The sequence below is a fragment of the Lactuca virosa genome, chromosome 5 (genome assembly GCF_052849685.1).
Source record: "Lactuca virosa cultivar CGN04683 chromosome 5, Lactuca_virosa_CGN04683_v6, whole genome shotgun sequence".
Taxonomy (NCBI): Eukaryota; Viridiplantae; Streptophyta; class Magnoliopsida; order Asterales; family Asteraceae; genus Lactuca; species Lactuca virosa.
Genome location: NC_136430.1, coordinates 308,086,379 through 308,107,507, shown reverse-complemented (window position 1 = coordinate 308,107,507; position 21,129 = coordinate 308,086,379).

Below are 21,129 nucleotides of genomic sequence, written 5' to 3'. Positions count from 1 at the left end.
TGTCAGCACCGGAGTGTGCCACGTGGCGAAGAGAGGGCCAAGTCTTCCAACCGACACGTCGACATGGGCATTGAGAGAATGACATGTGGCTTCAGCTCATAATGACATGTGGTAAGGCCATATCAATAAGAACCAAGGCGACGTCGACCATCTGATATTTAACACATGGCAATTGTAGGTACCGGACACTTCATCAAGGCGTGCCGCGCCTAGGGTCTGAGGACGCGGTGCGCCCCTGCAGCCGGCTCAAAATAGAAGCTGAGTTTTTCTCATTTTGTCCACCAAAATCCTGCCGATTCTCAGGAAATTTTATTGCAACCTTATCCTCGATTTTTCTTAAGTTGTGGAGTACTTTAGCTGGTTCTGAGATATCTAGGAGCCCAAAAATAGGAGCTTTTGGGTCGGAGTTTTGCCTGCGAACTTTACGTTTTTTTTTGCTAGAAATTATGTATGTTAAGCTGCACTTACTATATTTTAAGTGTAAATTATGTTTAAGTTCATTATCGTTATTAAGAACCTATAAATCATATTTACCAGTGATTCTATGGCATAATACTGATTGATTTACTTACGGGAGTGATGTCTATGCTAGATCTAGGGAGGTGTTTCCACCAGGTCGGAAGCCAAGAAACCACAGCCACAACCCATCATGAGCCAATACCGACCCGTTTCCACCAGGTCGGAAGCCAAGAAACCACAGCCACAACCCATCACGAGCGAATCAAGACCTGAATAACCATACACAAATTCTTGAACCAACAAGGGACAGGTCAACCACAACTAAACCCATGAGATATCACTAATACAACGAGGACAAAAGATGGAATGGAAAACACATCCCAGGGTTCGTGTAAAGGAAAAGATTTGAAGAAATAAAATAATAAATGATGGACAAAAGGTAACATCTCCTTAATTGGACAATAAGGAAGGGCCATATCTAATATTGAACTTAAAAAACTAAAGAGGCCTATAAATACTCCAAAAAAGAATGATAACAAGGTAAGAAATGAGAAGGCCACATCCCCGACAATCCTTCAGCAATTAACATGATCAATATCTAACTTAGGCATCGGAGAGCAATATCGGCGTCCAACCCTCGGTATGGATTCCTAACCTAGCATTTCATTGGCTCATGCAGAGTGACTTCCCGTGCTCTTATTAGACAAGGCCCACTGAAAATTAGTTACCCATGCATCTGGAATTCACCGTAACAACATTGGATCCATCTGTATTGTGGTGGAGTCAAATAATATATGACGAAGACACCCAAACAACATTTACAGACTAAGGAAATAAAAACCATGCAACATGTCCATCACTCGACCAAGGAAAAATCAATTTCTACCATGTGAATAGAAAAATACCACCATATGCCTACACCATATGTTTAGCACACAAACGAGGCACATCACCAGTTGACAAGGAGATGAACCAATACTCATATACGGATGCATACATGACATAGGTTTCCATAGGATATACTGCGACAGTGGAAGCTCAACCAAAATCATATATGAACATTGCTTCTCAAAGCTACCAAAACAAATGAAGATGAAACTCAAACGACCAACATGACATTTAACGAGTTTTGCGGGACATTCAGTATGGGCCAAAGGAATATTATCCGTCATGTTGACTTTAAGAGACCAGTTCACAAAAGCCAAAAACACGCAGGTGTTGGATTTCACAATCATACAGTCACTATCACCACATAATATCATATATGGGAGATGTTCCATGAAGAAGTTTGAGGCCATTGCATTAACAATCCACGGTCTAATTCGGTTCAAGATACCAAGTGGGTATGGAACAATTCATAACAAGCCATTGGAAACATACATGGCGACATTCATGGCGGAAGAAGTAGACGTAACGACACCATGATCAAAATCAACACAGGATGAAACAAAAGAAGTTGTAATAAATAACAAATAACCAGAGCAAGGAGTACAGATGGGGGCATGATTACCACATACGCTTAGAGAAGAATTCACAAAGTTGTTGAAAGATAGTATTTATGTATTTTCTTGGAAGTCATCTTACATGATCGGTGTACGCAGGAAACTAATTGAACATAAGTTAAACGACAAACCAGGAAACAAACCAATCCACCAGAAGAAAAGTGGCCAATCCAAAGATTGAAATAAAGCAATAGACGACAAGGTCGATAAGTTAGTCAGTTCAGGCATAGTGTGAGAGTCATTTTTCCCGTCATGGGTAGCAAATATGGTGTTAGTCAAAAAAGAAGATGGACAATGGAGAATGTGTACCGATTTCATAGACTTAAACAAAGCATGCCCAAATGACTGGTACCCGTTACCTTCAATAGATGAAAATATCAAGTCTTTGCACGGACACAAGTGGAAGAGTTTTTTGGACACTTACAAAGGATATGAAGAGAAAACCTCATTTCATACGGAGAAAGGAACACTTTTCTATAAAAAAAATTACATTTGGACTGATGAACTCAGGAGTGATATATCAATGATTAGTAGTGAAAGTTTTCGAACCACAAATAGGTAGAAAAATTGAACTATGTGTGGACGAAATGGTTATCAAGAACCACAACAATGACCATTTTTATAAGACAGCGAAAACCTTTGTGAATTTGAGGGTAGTAAACATGAAATTAAACCCCAAGAAATGCTTGTTCGGGATAGAAGAAGGAAAATTTCTAGGACATGTCATTACAAAGGAAGGAATAAGGGAAAAAAACAAAAAAAAAGGAGGAATTACTATTAGAAATGTGCTCGACGAGGATGGTGAAAGAGGTACAAGCGTTAAACGGCAAATTAGCGGTGTTGGGATGATTCTTAGCTAAATCTACAGAAAAGACATTTCCATTCTATAAAACGATGAAAAGGGTATTGGACAAAAAGGATTTCCAACAGACAGAGGAGGCGGAGAACGCATTCAAGAAACTCAAAGTAGCATTAATAGAACTTCCCACCCTAATGTCACCAATCCAAGGGGAATTTATAACAATGTATTTAAAAGCATCAAGGACAGTAGCCAGTGCAGTATTGATAGCCAACAGGGAAGACAAACAAATACCTATATACTTTGTGAGTTGTATATTACAATGAGCCAAAATAGGATATTCAGATATGGAAAAATTGGCACTGTTCCTGGTAAATGTGGCTAGATGGTTGAGGAGGTATTTATTATCACACAATATAGAAGTCCTCACAAATTTCCTATTACAACAAGTGTTACTAAAACCGAAAACGTCAGGGCAACTAGCTAAATGGGCTATGGAATTGGGAGAACATGAAATTATCTTCAACCCTAAACTAGTGTCGTCGTACAAACAATGGCAAACTTTATAGTTGAAATAACAGGCCATAAGGAAGTATCATTAGTAGGGAACATGGAAACCAAAGATGTAGACACAGAGCATGCACGAAACAAGCAATGGAAGTTATATACTAATGGATCTTCTTTTGTTGAAGGGGCAGGGTCTGTTTTGATATTAATAAATCCAACAAGAGGAGAAATAACATATGCTCTAAGGTTTGACTTCTCGATAACAAATAAAGAGTCAGAGTATGAAGAACTTATCGCAGGATTACAATTGGCTATTAAAGTGGATTGTCGACACATGCATGTCTTCATAGACTCCATGGTCATCGCTAAGTAGTCTAACGACGTATACGAGATTCGGGGAAAAACCTCACACAATACATAAACAAAGTAAAGGCATTAACAAAGCAGCTTGTAAACTTCAATTTAGAAGATATACCAAGATCAAATAACAAAAGAGTGGACACATTGAGAAAATTATCATCCTCAACATTCCCGCATTCAACAAAGAAAGTGTTAGTGGAAATAGTCCAAAATAAAGAAATTGAGGAAACATTGGTGGTGTAAATCATAGAAGAGTCAAATGACTGGAGGAAAGCGATACTGGAATACCTGTTGGAAGGAAAATTACCACAAGATGATAAATAAGCCCAAAAATTGTGAATCAAGGCACCATATCTTATGGTGCATAATGGAGTCTTATACAAGAAAGGATACTTAGCACAATGCCCAAGCTGCATAACTAGCAAGGAAGCAAAAGATCTATTCAGAGAAATGCATGAAGGTATCGTGGGAGCACATGAGGGTGCACGAATAATAGTGAGGAAAATAGCAAGGATAAGATACTACTGGCCGACCATGTACCAAGATACAGAAAACATAATCTATAAATGTGATAAATTCTAGAAGGATGCACCGATCCCGAGAAAATCAGCTACGTCCTTGATTAACATTATTAGCCTATGGCCTTTCGCTAAGTGGGGCATAGACATAGTGAGGCCATTCCCAGAAGCACCAGGGAAGGTGAATTTCCTAGTAGTATCAATAAACTACTTCACCAAATGGGTAGAGGCAGAACCACTGTCAATGATAACTAGGAAAAATATTATAAAATTCTTTTGGAAGCAAATCATTTTCCGATTAGGGATACCCCACACACTCATTACAGATAACGGTACCCAATTCGCAAATAATCCATTCCAAGAATGGTGCGAAGACCGTAGGATCAACCAAAAATTTACTTTCGGTCGTGCATCAAGAAGCAAATGGGCAAACAGAGGTCACAAACAGGACGATAGTGCACGGCCTAGCAACGAGGCTAGGCACAACTAAGGGGCGATGGGTTGACGAATTGCCAAGCGTATTATGGGCATATCAAATCACAACACAAACCACAACAATGGAAACATCGTTCAGTTTAGTTTATCGATAAGAAGAGGTAATACCACTAGAATTGATTGTCATAACAAACCGTGCATCAAACTTTGACACAGTAAATAGTAATGAGGATTTGTGAACAAACCTAGACATATCCATGGAACAGGGGTAGATATCAGCAAAAGCTGACCAACATAGAAAGCATCTGATCCAACATGGGCAATCTTATAGGCGACTCGGCAACCACAACCAATCGGTCCACACCCTTATCTGGAATAACTGCTTTCAACAGAATGACTTGGGGAGGAACGTCACCGGACAAATAGACAATCTATTGAAAAACGTATTTACCACTATCTACGACATTTAATGAGAAAAGATAAAATATACAAGAAACAACATTTATATCAGGAGAATGTGTAACACTGACAAAGGAAGAAGCCTTACTAAATCAAGTAAAAGGTGTAAATAATCACCCACCTGCATGACGAACAACTAAAACTGGAAATTCACTATGAGCTTTCCAATAAGGGCTCATGTTACATAACGCTAGTACAAATTTTGGCAACAAATACCTTTGTACATAGAAACATGAAAATAAAGGTATATACGTAAATAACTCTTTGGTTAAGGATACTTAGTAATAAATGGAAGGAACGTGACCAGGTGAAAAAGGAAAGCAAAAACTATGAAAATCCACCCAATAAAAATTGCTCTTCCACCCGTAGTGTGTGCCGGATAGATCAGGAGAAAGAGGGAAGTGGTGACTACTGAAGGAGTGCCAGTCACTATATCTCTTCAGAATTAAGAAGTAGTGAAAAAAATAAACATTTATAGGAACAAGACGAGATACACAGAAAGCCTCAAAGTTTAATACTTTTGATACAACATTAGGACAAAGCTACATTGGATGAACTTTATAGAAGCATAACACTTCCAGAAAGAAAGAAGAAGGAGGTAATATTAGACCACACACCAAGTGTCTAAGATATAACTCTACCTTACCGTAAGGAGCATCAAGAATACATGATAATGGGGATGAAAGTTTAATGCTGTTAATTGAGGAAAAATGATACTCATACATGTAACAATCTAGCATAAAGCTATCCACCCCAGAAACCACAGTGGACATATCATAAGCCACGACAACCATGATGTGAACAAGGAAGAAGATAGAAAAATAGAAGCTTCTATAACGTCAGGATAATCCGATAAATAATAAGAGGGATCGGTTAATGCATTAATGAATCCAATCCAATCAATATAGAAGACGTGGCTTACTGTTGGTGCCAACATTTAATGCAAACATGCACATACCATGCGGCAGACGTCTCATTGGTCGAGGCAGATTCTAGAGTCTGAACGGTAAAATAATTTTGCACCATTATTTCACCCTTTAGATCTGGGGCCTTAATGGCATACCCACGCCAATTATCCAAGGTAGTCCAATACCGGCCCGTTTCCACCTGGTCGGAATCCAAGAAACCACAACTACAACCCATCATGATCGAATCCCGACCTGAATAATCGTACACAAATTCCTGAACAACCAAGGGACATGTCGACCACAGCTAAACCCATGATATATCACTAATAAAACGAGGACAAAGGATGTCATGGAAAACATATCTCAGGTTTGTGCAAAGGAAAAGATTTGAAGCAATAAATTAATAAAGGAAGGACAAAATGCAACTTCTCGTTAACTTGACAATAGGGAGGGAAGGATCCAATCTTGAACTTAAAAGACTAAATAGGCTTACAAATAGTCCTAAAAAGAACGATAACAAGGTAATAAATGAGAAGGAAATATCCTAGACAATCCTTAAGCAATTAACATGATCACTATCTAACTTAGGCATCAGAGAGCAATACTGAGGTCCAACGCTCGGTATGGTTTCCTAACCTAGCATTTCGTTGTCTCATGTAGAGTGACTTCCCGAATTCTTATTAGAGAACGCCCACTGGAAAAGAGCTACACATGCACTTGGAATCCTTATTAACAACAATACTATGTACTAAATGTATTACATTAAGTTAGGTTAGTGTCTCCTAAACAAAGTTGGTACTGGAAGTTGATATTAAGCATTGTAGTCTTGCGTAGTGATGAGATAAGACTCATAAAGAAGGCTTAGTGTGATTTAAGTTTAAGGGATATAAACTTACCTTGTACTGTAAGATATTACACAGGTAGGAACATTAGGATGATTATGGTTATTACAATCTTGTCTAGTTATAGATTGAGACCCAGAAGAGATGCTTAGTTCACTTAAGTTTGGACATTATGTAGGAATATATAAACTGTGTGTGTGTGAGATTGGAATAGAGAGTATGACTCCGTTGGACAACATTACTGTGACATGATATGGTATATTCTATGTACATGAGTACTATATCGGTATTCCCCTTGCTTTGTGTAACATCATTCTTTTTCACCCAATTTTTTTAATTTTAAAACATTTATTTTATAGAATACATTAGTGAAAGTCTTAATTTTATTGTTTTTTAAAACATCACTAAATTACTTTTATAACCAAAAACATCATTCATCAAAATTAAAGTTCATATACCAATCCAAATAAAGTTCTCAACCAACTGTTATGAAAACTCAACGGCTTGTCCAAATGGTATCAATACTAAGACATCAATTGGAATGTAACTAACCAAAATCCCCCAATCCTCACCAAGCCATCATAAGATGCTACATGTACCAATGCAAGGCAAAAGCCACAAGCAAAGAAACATGTTTCAGCAAATGCTAAGTGAGTTAGCCATAAGTACAATGTTAGGATAATACACATAGCATATCGTCACATACATCACATACAACACAAACATCACATATTACATACATCACATGAATCACTAGAGTATCAATAAGATATACCCTTGTTCTTTATCTTTTAAAATTAGATAATTATAAATTATTCCTAACCTAGCCCTAGGTCTATCACTAACCCATAAGGTAGACACCCCATACATGGGACCATCACTAACCCGTAAGGTAGACACCCCACACACATGTCCATTACTAACCTAAAGGCAAAGCCCGCTCACTACTAAGTGACCGACCTAACCCTTCCCCCACTGGGTCTATCACTAACCCAAGAGGTAAAAACCTCATTCACTACTAACGTGACAGGCTTGACCCAATGTTTTAAGTGATGTGTGGCTGTCACCCGTAACATTGCCCATGATGCACTGCGTTTGCTACTATAATGAAAACACTAGTATGTGTGTTGTTGTTTGAGAGTGGTCTAGAAACTTAATTCCCACCCAAACGTGATATTTGATCCAGCACCATCACTACACCAATATCACTCCAGTCCTCGAACACCTTAGTTTCCATGACCCATGTCCCGAATGGTGGTCTAGAAAAACCAATCGGTGTCACTATTGGATTAAGATCTTTCCCTTTAGGTGTTGTACAACTTATAAGGCCCTCAAAGGTATCCTGATAAGGTACACACACCTAAGTCTAGGTTGCTACCCTTTACACCCCACTAAATGTATTCCTCTTTTTAATTAATATATTATTAATTCATCATACACATGTTACACTAAAAGCCTCCCTAAGTAATAATGCTCAATTTCTATTAATAATATTAGATTATATATTACTTCCACACTTCACATTATGTAAACATGCAACAATTACAACAACTTAAGGTATTTTACATCTTTTATATAATTATGCTCATAATATCAATTCATATTTATGGAATATTATATCACTAGCATGCATTATCCTAACCAACATAGGAAAATATTACCAAAAATTATAGCATGCATATATCACATACAATCAACACTAATCCCTCTTTCTATCATGGACCTGTCACACCCCTCACATCAAAATAGCAAAAAAAAGTATAGCGTGAACGAAACATCATTCATATCAACATTTCATTCACAATTGGGGTACATGCAACCTAAACAACCGACGTTCATTCCAATCCCTCTAAGATGTGGAATTCCTAACAAGTACTTTAAATAACCAAAAAGGTTGACTCACCTTTGTCAAAAAAACACCATTTCCACACTTCAAATATTGTAGTATTTGAGGTATCAAGCTTTCCCATCATACAACACAATTAATTAGATTACTATAAGTTTACAAGATCAAAAATAACTACTCTATACCCCAAACATGTAAACTAGTTACCAGGCCAAATTCTCAGATTTTGACATGAAACAACAGCCTATTCAAGGCCACTTTTTCACCATCAAAACCTGTAAAAATTACATTTTTTTCATATTCAAGTGCTTTACGCTTTAATCTTTCCAGGAGTGCATATTCAGGCCCACAAATTGTTTCTACAACTATCTACGAATTTTACAAAACTGCATATCGGTGTAGTTAATTTCTGGCGAGTCGGTGAAAATTAAAATTTTCTCCTTGGTTAGAGACAACATCAAGTACTAGGAAAAACTAGGGATAAACTAGACTCACAATGTTAACTTTGAGAGTTTACGGATCCTAAATCTGACTTCTAATGATTTTTCTATATTTTTTACAAAACAGGAGCAGAATAGGTATTTTACTACAATTCCCAGCTTTGAGTTTTAAGGGTTAATTAACATCTTAACCCATTAAATCATAACCAAAAATGATTATAAAGCTGAAAATTGAGTTCTTAAGAGTATAAACATGTCAAGGAGTCAAAAGGAAATTTTCAATCTCAAACCATGACTCAAAGTACATTGCTTTTAAGGGAAAATAATGTACATTGCTAAAATAGAAGACACCATTAAGGGCTTGAGTTTCCTCCACCATTAAGCCACATATAAAGACGTTTAGGTACTCTTTTTAAGACCTTTAGTATGGTTCAAAACATGGATTTTTTATGGAAAAATACTCACTAGAATTAAGATAGAAATCAACATGAGTTTTAGCAACAACAAAGAAGGTAATGATTCCAAAACATTGAGATATTCATGGACTTGATTAGTAATACTTTTGATGGTGTTCATATCAGGATTTTGATAGCAATAAACCATAAAAATTCACCCAATAAAACTGATGTTAAATGATATGAACATTTAAAGATTATAAGGAGAAAGTAGATATGACCAGTAACACCAAAAATGAAGAAATTGGCAATGCTATCAACCAATTCTTATCAATTGGTGAATGAATTTCATAAGAAAGGAATAAAAGGTTACCAAAATCAATTCCTAGGCCTAATTGAAGCACAAAATCACAACTCCTTACACCACTTTTTCCCCAGTTTTCTCTAAGTATCGATACCTCCTACTCCTTTGTTAGCAATCAGCCTTCACATATTTTTTTTTCTCATTGGGTAGATGAACACCAGGAAAAGAAGAAGACATGATCATTGGTTTCTTTGGACAACATAAAAGCACACACTTATCTCACAAAAAAAAAGCACCATTGTTTAATACTCATAATCATGTCCAATAAATTCTTTAGGTTATTTTGTTTCTAAATTTTCAATTAACCCCCTCAAGTGTTATACGTAAATCGCAAACACTCTTAACCAAATGATTTAATAAATTAAGGTTCTTTTTATGACATTTTAGCCCCTTAACACCATTTCCACCAATTAAATGAATTATTTTTAACCTAAAATCCCATATATTCATGTCATTAAATTATTTACCTGAAATTCCCACAAAATTATTTAATTAAATTACATGCCCTTAAATATAAATTACTTTTTTTTAGATATTAGTTAATATTTTTTTTGTTCTTACAATTTATTTCAATTCATATGCTTAGAATCGAAATAACCGTTCAACCACTAGACTTCGTTACAGAAAACAAACACTATTAACAAAATGATTTTCGGGTCGTTACATTTTGAATAGAACTCTATTTAATGAAATTGTTGTGCTTTGTTGTGCAGTCATCTATCGGAGTGAGATGACGACAACTGGACAAACTCAATCTTGTGGAATATGCTAACAAACTCATAGTCTATATATGTTAATGTACTGTGTGTTCATTCGCTACACTCCATCCCGCTCATAGTTGGCTTTATTGACCAATGTCTTCTGCGAAGGACACCTTGTAGAAGTATAGTCAACTTGTTGCTTACACTGATCCATAAAGATATATCTCATAAGATCACTTTATTAGGATCAGTATGTGAGGATCAATGGGATGAGTAATTCAGGGAAAATGTATTATATGATATTTATGATGTGTTTATTGGATGATAGTGGGATTTGCAGGTTTATTGATTATGGATTATAATCTTAATAACATTATGGGATTGAAAACCTTAAGTATCTCACCAGGTTTCCCAACCTGACCCACTCAATTCATATCCATCGCAAGTAGTGGTGTTAAGACTGATGAAGACTTGAATAGGATGCTGAGTGATTAAAGAGAAGACATGCAATAATGTTTAGGATTGTTAGGTCTTTACACTGTAACATGTGGTGTGTATCGGTTATGATAACCGTAGAAGTTTTCATAAATTTGAAACAATCATTTGTACTCAAAAGAATTGTAATATACTTGGAATTTCCGTAAATAAAAGATATTACGAATTTCTAGACTTAAACTTAGATTGCTAAGCGATGAGGTGTGTGTCTAGTATATCTTCGGTTGTATACCTAATTTTACACAATCATTACAATATTGTAAGGTGTTGGCCTTAATTGATATTATGTGCTAAGAAATTTGTTCTATAGCATGCTTTAGGTTGTACACCTTTCTTGCTATAGTGTGCACTAGCATACTTTAGAAGAGATGCCTTATATGCTAATATTTTCTAAATGATAAATGTATAGTGTGCCTTAGGTTGCCTACCTAGATTGCTATTACTTAAAGAGTTTTCAGGTCTATTGCCGACTTTGGTTTGGAAAAGGAAATTTTATGTGTAAAGGATTCTAAACATTTAATTATTGTATCAGACCTGTCATATAACTTTTCGAGGAGACAAGGAGACTTATGAAAGTTAACATCAGTAACTTCGTAAATAATATAAAATACCTATAGATTGGTATTGTGCCATCAGAGTACGTTTGGTAAAATAGTAGTGCCTTTGGAAGAGTATTGTACGCGTGAAGTACGTTTTCAACTGGTAGGATGTTAAAATTTTAATGTAATCCCTGAAATTGTCCCACTGTTGACCAGATTGAAGCATTAATTGCTTATAGATCTAGAAGAACTTAATATGGTAATGAATACTTAGACGATATTGAAGTTGAAGTTATAACAAAAATTCATAAGAATTCAAGGAAGATGAAAGGAAAGGCTTAAATAGTTTTCAGACTCAATAAGTCGAGACCTTGTCTATCGTTGCGATGTAGTATGCAGTTCGAATGATGTGTTAAGAGCTAATATGTACCCTATACATGATGCTCTGACCTAGTATTTAATAATACTAAGTGATTTGACTTCTATCACATCTTTATGAGACTTCTTCCATATGTTAAGCCTACTTTGACATGAAAGACTGGGATGGTGAAAATAGTCGTTGTTTAGCAAAATGTTGAGTAACTTATGTGTTCGGTAAGTTAGAATGCTTAGCTGAAGCATCAATACCCTTATAGTGTTGCACGAAAAGAGATGTTTTTGTCAAAAATGACAGAGAACCAAGTTGAAGCTAGAAGACCATGCTGAGATGTCTGTGAAATGCAGACTTTCTAGTATTAATTCCTATAAAATAAATTAAAATAAAGCAAAGATATAGAACGATATGCATGGTGACTTGGATGGGTCAGAAAACAATACAAGTAGTTGGAGAGCATTTGTCTCCATACCGCTATATTAAATTTTGGTATAGTGTGACTTGCAAATTAGACACTACAAAAGAAAGAATTTATACGAAGAGTTTGGAAATGAAATTCCTAGCGACTTAGGAAAAGTGTTAGAATATGATAGATGAGGCATACACATGAGAAGAATCGTAGAAGGCGAGTTTAGGAAAGCCAATATGTATCTGATAAAGACGCGAAAATCCTAGTGGAGTCTAAGGAAAAATGTTATATGTGGTTGTTTGGACACACAAATGTGTGTTAAATTTCCTTGTGGTTATTATGTGTAGTGACTTGGGGACTGGGAAACAGTTCTTAGGACAAGTATGCGTAGGTGTGAAAGGTAGTAAAGGCATGCACTACCAGAAGCACATGATCCATACTTGAATCAAGAAGAGTTGCAAGGTTACTAAAGCACTAGTAGTTGAGTTTGTTTTGTATGTTTCTGTCGTTACCTGCATTTTGGTGATGACCAGGAAAATTATTTTTTCCAGACCCTAGTGGTCATAAAGAATTGAGTCCGACTAATGTAAATTTGTAAAATGAGTAGAGTGGTTCAGAGGACCATGTTCTATGTAGTGAGCGAATTTAGTCAAAAGATTGGAGAATGCGATGATCTTGGTGATCGAGAGAAGGATTGCAACATTCATCTAGGCGGAGCATCCAATAGCTAGAAATGCTACCTGCTATGATGTGATTGTACCACATTAGAGATTGAACGAAGGTTCATTTCATAGAGACAAGATCCTAGTTTATTTCACTGTGCAATGGAAAGTCATTAGAGTAAGACTATCCATTCCGTTACTATAGCTAAAGAAAAGACCTTATCTGGGGTTGAGTCTATGATGCAACTTGAGAAAGAGTTGGAGTGTCTACATAAGATTCAAGTTTATACTCCAGGGATAAGACTAAAATTCCAATATAGGATGAAGAGTGGGTGCAACCTCGAGCACCACCGGTAACTAAGAAGTCCAAGAGTTTGATACTCGTTTGGCAGGTCATAAGAGTTACGATTGTTTTATAAAGGATGAGAGGATGCCTAAGGATGTTTTTGTACATCTATGTTCAGATACTCTAGATGCGGTTAAGAGGATGAAGTGGAGCGCAACAAGATCGATCGTCCCAGAAAAGAGGAAAAGACAATATTGAGCTCAGGAACCATCATTGTTGCTAGTATCACCCTCTTATTTGGATGTGTGTATGTTGGTAGATGACTTTGTCTTTATTGCAATCTTGATCAGACCGTGATTGTGATATACGAGGAGATTACTCGTTGTGAACACACATAGTGATACTACGTTGAAGATGTTAAAGTCATTAATATGAAAATCAGGAGTTCATTTGGAAAGAAAGAGAGTTACCAACCATAGAGATAGAGCCTATTTGAGCTTCGATTAGTTGTAAGTGGTAAAAAATGAAGGTTCGAACCCAAGTGGAGGAGAACCAACCATTAAGGCAAGAGTGAAAAAGCAACTCGACTTTAGATTCGATGTAAAGATCCAGAAGAGTTGCAGGAGAAGGAGCTAAGAGAGAAGTGTTAACATCAGGTTTTGTTATATAGATGATAGAATGGATGTTTTGGTTGGAAAGTTAGAAAATGACATTTATATCAGGAGGGAACTTGAAACCTTTCCCTATACATATGGGTAAATGAGAACAGTCTTATCTTAGATCTTATCATCAAGTATCCCAAGATGACATAGAACCAAGATGTGTCATCGGTTGTAGCTGACCTAGTGATAAAGGTATGCCTTTATTGACATCAAGACGATGTAGAATTAGTCTTTAGAGAAGGTTTATGTGAGACCCATTATTGTCACACCCCCAGCCGGCAGCGGAAACGACGAGCTTTGCGACATAGGGATATTGGATCACAATGACAGGTATATTGAACAATACACATAAATATAACACAAACATAACTTTTATTTATTATAAATTTATTAATGTTTACATTGTTTGATATTCAGGTACACTTCCTAATTATAACTAAACATAAAACAAACATAAATACCTTCCAACGACTTCCTTGATGACTTCCTTCCTTCCACGACTACCTTCCACACTCATCTTCCTGATAACACTTGTATTTTGAAAACGTAAACATAAAGTTGTTGAGTTCACAGGTTTTATAGTTTTCTGTTTTATCCTTTTGTTTAATCGAAAACAATTTCCGTTTTAAAAATCTTTCTTTTTTTAGGATATATTTCTTATCCTAAATCTCTATAATCTTTATCAAATCATACAACTACTTGAAGGCATCCCTCTAGGAAGTTTAAATAAGGTTTATGGACAATATTAAAATGAGCCTTTGTAATCAACGCTATGGACCGAGATATTCCCTGCATGACACTTCATCGGACGTCGAATAAAACTTTTGTATTTTAAGAAAGTTATCCTGCTGGGATTGTAGCTAGCAATCGCAGGTGGGGGTTTCAGCCACGTATAGATCTATACATTTCTTTTTTGCTCTTGCAAGATTAACGATTATAGGACCAGGGTTAGCCGAATTTAATCAGGCTAAAGTATGAATAATAACATCTCATTTAATATTGTTTGTTTTACCTTAAGTATGATTATCGTTTTATCTTTTCTTTATGCATTCTTTTTTTGATACCAATTTCTTTTCCTGAAGTAGCACTATATACATACGTTAATCATAATATATATATATATATATATATATATATATATAACATAATTATAATTAGTGAATATTCCATAATCATTCTTGTATATATATATACACACACACACACACACACAATAATTACGATTGTCTGGATAAAAGGATATTAGGGCAGAGTAACAACTCAGTAAAGTGCATATCCTTAAACTTTGTCCCACATTACTACTAGGTGCTATGTTATCCTAGGAAAATGACCATCATAACATCTAGGTATAATCCTTTCGTAGTATATCGGGCAGTACAACGATTAGGCATAATATCATTGTTTAAAACTAGGTCGAGTAACTACCGGTATATTATCCTAATTTTTTGTGTTTTGTATAAACTATTGATATAAAATACATTTTTGTAAGTTAACAAAGCAGTTTAGAAGCCCCCCCCCCCCCCGACCATAAAACATTGAAAATAGTAAAAGTGGGGTCGTGAACTCACGTACAGTGCGTAATACAAATAATGTAGGGTAGCATCGGGGCTTTGGACTCTGAAAGTCGCTTTAGGATTACAGTAGCTCCAAAAGTGAGAGACTTGTGACTTGAGGGATGAAGAAATGGGACCACAGACCCTGCAGTTATAGTCAAGATTTTCGGGTGCGCTCAGTGCCATTAGCTGTGTGCGTCATGCGTGATCATCGTGGATCCATCCGGGAGTCACCACGTGTCACTCTCTCGGGGCCATATCATTCACAATCCGATCGAATCCAGTGTCTGGTGCACACTGTGTGATTGTGCGCACCTCGCGCACATAAATGGATTTTGAAAAATCCATATCTTACACGTGCGAGCTCCGATTTTTCCCCTCTTTATATTTGTGTGTCGATCTAAGCAAGTACTACAACTTTCCTTTAGGCTGTTTTAGCTAGTTTTGACTTTCATCTTTTTGACTAACGGGGATAAAAATAAATGATTTTACAAAAATGATATCTCTCACACACGGACCCCATTTTTGTCATTCTTTGTCCTAAAGTTCTTATCTCGAGGAGTACTACGATTCTCCTTTTTGTAACTTTACTGAAAACATAACTGATCTCTATGTGCCGTTTCGACGTCGTAATAATTATTTACAAGATTGACTTTACTTTTACAAAAATCATAACTCTTCCAATCATAGTTGAATTTCTACGAATTTTATAACAAACATTACAATACTAAGCTATTACATTTATCTCTCTCTACTACTTCCTAACGGTGGTCGGTGATGGGAATTTTCTTGGTTGTCACATTCTCCTCCTATGTTTTAGGAATTTCGTCCCGAAATTTATCTTATAGTCGGGATTCCTGCGAACAAGTGAGGGTACTTGTTCTTAATTTGTTCCTCTTGTTCCCATGTATACTCCGGTCCTCACTTTGATTTCCATCATACCTTGACTATGGGAATCCAACTCTACTTGAGTCGTTTGACCTCTCTGTCCTTAATTTTGATTGGCTCATCGACGAAGTTCAGTTCAGGGTTGATTTGATTTCCATCAAGTGGAATGATAAGTGTATCGTCAGAGATACACTTCTTAAGATTGGACACATGGAATAAGCCATGCACGCTATTGAGCATTAGGGATAATCTAAGTCGGTAGGCCACCGAACCAATTCGGTCGAGGATTTCGAACAGTCCTATGTACCTAGGATTTAGCTTTCTTCACTTTCCGGACTTTATAACTCCTTTCCAAGGAGATACCTAAGCATTACCCTATCTCCAATTTGGAATTGAAGGGGTTTGCGTCTTATATGAACATAGTTCTTCTGACGATCACGTGCTGCCTTCATGCATTCACAAATTTGCACTATTTTTGTCACTCGTGTCATCAATAATCTCTGGACCGGTCCATAGGGTAGTTCCTCTGAATTTATTGGCTAGTTGGATATCTCCAACTTCCGTACAACATTTAGGAGATCAACATTTCCGGTTGTATAAAGCTTCGAACGGTGCAACCTTGATGCTCGTGTGAAAGCTATTATTGTATGAGAACTCGATCTATGGAAGATGAGTGTCCCATGCATTTTCGAAATCTATCACACATGCTATAAGGATGTCTTCAAGCATTTGGATTGTCCTTTCGCTTTGACCTTTGGTCTGGGGATGATATGTTGTACTCGTATCGATGTGAGTACCATGGGATTTTTGCAAACTGTTCCATAACCGGGAGGTAAATATGCTATCTATGTCGAAGATAATGGATAATGGTACCCCATGTAATATGAAAATATATCTAAGGTATGTCCTAGTTTGCTTCTCTATCTTATATGTCTCTTTTATTGGTAGGAAGTGAGCAAACTTGGTTAATCTATCAACAACTACTTATATAGTGTCGTAACCACTAACATTCTTAGGCAATTTGGTCACAAAATCCATTGCGATCTGCTCCCACTTCTTATGGGCTATTTCTGATTGTTTTCAATAATCCCAAGGGTCGTTGATGTTCTGCATTTACCTTGGAACATGTTGGGCATTTACTCACATAGGTCGCAATCTCAACCTTCATGTCCGGCCACCAATAAAGAGTTTTCCTGTGAATTTAATGGCTAGTTGGATATCTCCAACTTCTGTCCAATATTTAGGAGATTAACATTTCTAGCTGTATAAAGCTTCGAACGGTGCAACCTTGATGCTCGTGTGAAAGCTATTATTGTATGAGAACTCGATCAATGGAAGATGAGTGTCCCATGCATTTTCGAAATCTATCACACATGCTATAAGGATGTCTTCAAGCATTTGGATTGTCCTTTCGCTTTGACCGTTGGTCTGAGGATGATATGTTGTACTCATATCCATGTGAGTACCATGGGATTTTTGCAAACATTTCCATAATTGGGAGGTAAATATGTTATCTCTGTCGAAGATAATAGATAATGGTACCCCATGTAATATGAAAATCTATCTAAGTTATGTCTTGGTTTGCTTCTCTATCTTATATGTCTCTTTTATTGGTAGGAAGTGAGAAAACTTGGTTAATCTATCAACAACTACTTATATAGTGTCGTCACCACTAACAGTCTTACAAATTGCATTGCGATCTGCTCCCACTTCTTATGGGCTATTTCTGGTTGTTTTCAATAATCCCAAGGGTCGTTGATGTTCTGCATTTACCTTGGAACATGTTGGGAATTTACTCACATAGGTCGCAATCTCAACCGTCATGTCCGGCCACCAATAAAAAGTTTTTCAATCCAGATACATCTTGTCTGATCCAGGATGGATGGATTACCTAGTCATATGTGCCTCATCTAAAACTAGTTCCTTGACATTTCCAAACTTTGGAACCCATATTCGGTTCATGAAGTATGTCGCTCCATCTTCCCTAATCTTTAGTTGCTTTTCCATTTCCATGAGGCCTTCTACCTCAATGTTTTCTTCCGTTAGAGCCTTGAGCTGAGCTTTTCTAATCTGCATTTAGACTAGATTGGATAGTCATCAAAAGTGATTTGAACCTGCGAGGCTTAACTTGTTCTTTACGGCTATAGGCATCGGCCACGACATTAGCCTTGCCTGGATGATAAGAGATCTCACATTCATAGTCATTAAGTGTTGAGAGAAAAACTTTGATAAAAGTTAGTAATGAGATAATAAGTTACGGAATAATAAGTTAATCTCAATAGATCTTGTTAGCTCAACAATAAAAGTTAGATAAGTTAGATTGCAGAAATGTAAGGAAATTAAATAGCAGCATGTTTATATCAATAATCGTAAGCATTAAACAAGTAGACACTTAGTTAAATCGCAATAATGTTTGCATGCAAACACAAATTAGCATATGATGAACAACATAAGTGAATAGGGACTCGGTTTAAGTATCAGTATGATAACTTGAGACATAGAGATGAAAGATCTTATATTAATAAGCTTTGAAGTGGTGAGAATACATGAAGTGGGAAGATCTATTTATAGAGTCCCAAAAGTTACATGGAAATAACAAAATAACATAAAGAAACTGACTTCGGTGACCTTGAATGGTACACCGGATAATACTACGATTACAAGCAAAGTCAGTAAAAAGGTAACTTATAACAGTCTTCATGTAAGGTTCATCTGCGGGCCTTCTTCACATCTCCGGGTTCACATAATGACATAAGCAGTCTTCAGGTAAGTCTTCAAGGATTTGAGGTCCTCGGGTCCATCTTAGCTGAAGAGGGTCACCTTCTTGTTTCAACAATTTCCCCCAAAGTGACCTCTTAAATATTTTCTTCATTGATTCACCTTGAGGAACTTGATGATGATCCACCAAAACTTCCTAACTTCAAAAAGCCATTTGATCCTCCTTGAAATTTTAAACTTTACTTCTTCAGAGGTATGTTTGGACTTTTGTACCAAGGTCAAAGTGATCTCCTGTTTCTTCTTGGTTAAACGGTGAACTGTTGTAACTGAAATGAAGAATTTTGGACTATCTTGAGACTTCTTGTATACTATCCCGAGCTCTGGAAAGCTTGTTGCACCAAGGTTAATCTCTTGAAATCCTTTAGTGATAGTTGGAACGTGATCGAAGGGAGGAAAATCAAACTTGTTAGCAAGAACAGGATGAATCTCTGCATCTATCTTTCCAAAATCACACACAAGTGCTTTAAGGAATTCACACGCCCTTTCGAAAGCAACTTTCATCTTGGGATACTTTTCTACCTTTAACTGGAACACCCTTGCAATCAAAAAAATCTCTTCAGGATTCATGTAAACGAAGTCTGCTTCTGATCTGACATAATCACATCCTCTTCGGGACAGAGTATACTGGAAAAATTCACTCTTCATGAAGTTCTTGACTTTGTAATTTTTCATCCCTTCCGGTCTTTCGTTGGACCAGATGTCTTGGAATTTTCCACCGTGTTTAGCATGGAAAAGATTCAGTCGCTCAAATTCCATGCGGAGACTTCTGTCTTCGGGTATGGTGAGTTCAATGGATTGGAATACTGGGAAGTATTTAGAGTTTGGAGAGATTGGAATATCTCAGTAGCCATTAGAAGGCGGTTCAACATACATAAGAAATGGAATGTAGTCGGGGTCTAGGAGTTTGCGGGTGGGGTTTACCCATCAGCTGATTAGGGTTTCATGGAAGGTTGTATCAAACCCTTGTGCTCTCCAGATCTCGTCTATGAATTTCGTAGCTCTCTAGTCTTGTTTTTTTTGAGCTGTTGCGAGGGAGTCATGGGTGTGATCTGATGACATTTCCTCCTATAGATTCTTCAAGTGAGGAAGAGTTTGTTTGCGAGGATAACACCAAGGAGTTGGATGTTGAGGAGAACCCTGAGGAGTTGGTTTGTCGAAGTGTACTAAGGAGGGTGGATCCTGAGGAGGAGTGATGAAATGGTTAGCTGACAAAGTCTTCGACTTGGATGATTCAGAAACCGTTTCAATTCATATTTCTTTGTTCTGATCACTTCCCCCTTCTGAGGAAGCAGGCTCCATCTGCTCCTCAAACCAACGCTTCAAATCATCAATCTTTTTAAAAGTTATGTTGAACTGCGTTTCCATTTGGGCACAGACGACTATGTTGGTAGGAATCTCCGGGTTAGAAAGTTTTTGATAAATTTCTTTTGTGAGACGAAGAATTTCATCAACACTTGCTTTGGCAGATAAGGAATGCATTAACCCTTTAATTGTTTCTTGAAGAACCGAAAACCCTGATTCATAAGCAGTGTGAGTCTCCTCAATGAGCTACTTGGATTTTCCTTCTTGAGTCTGCAGGGTTTGTTGAAGTTTGGTCTTGAGCTCTTTTACCTCTTCGATAAGATCTGTGTCTTTAGAAATAAACTCTTTGTGATCCTTAGTACGTTGATTATCAAGTTGTCTGATTCCCATCCCTATGCGAAGAAGTGTTCTTTCTCAAGTGAGTTTTTCTCTGGTTTCCAATACTTCAAGTCGATCAATTAGAGATTGTGGAGTAGGGACTTCAGTTGTCTACGGGGATGTAGAAGTGACTGCGGCCAAGATCTGATCAACTTTGAATTGAAGGTCAAGGAATTCCTTTTGAGATACAACTAACTTCTTCTTTTTCTGTTTCGGCTAAAAGGTGGAGTGTTGTGAACCACTGGACTCTTCGTCATCCAGAATCATGA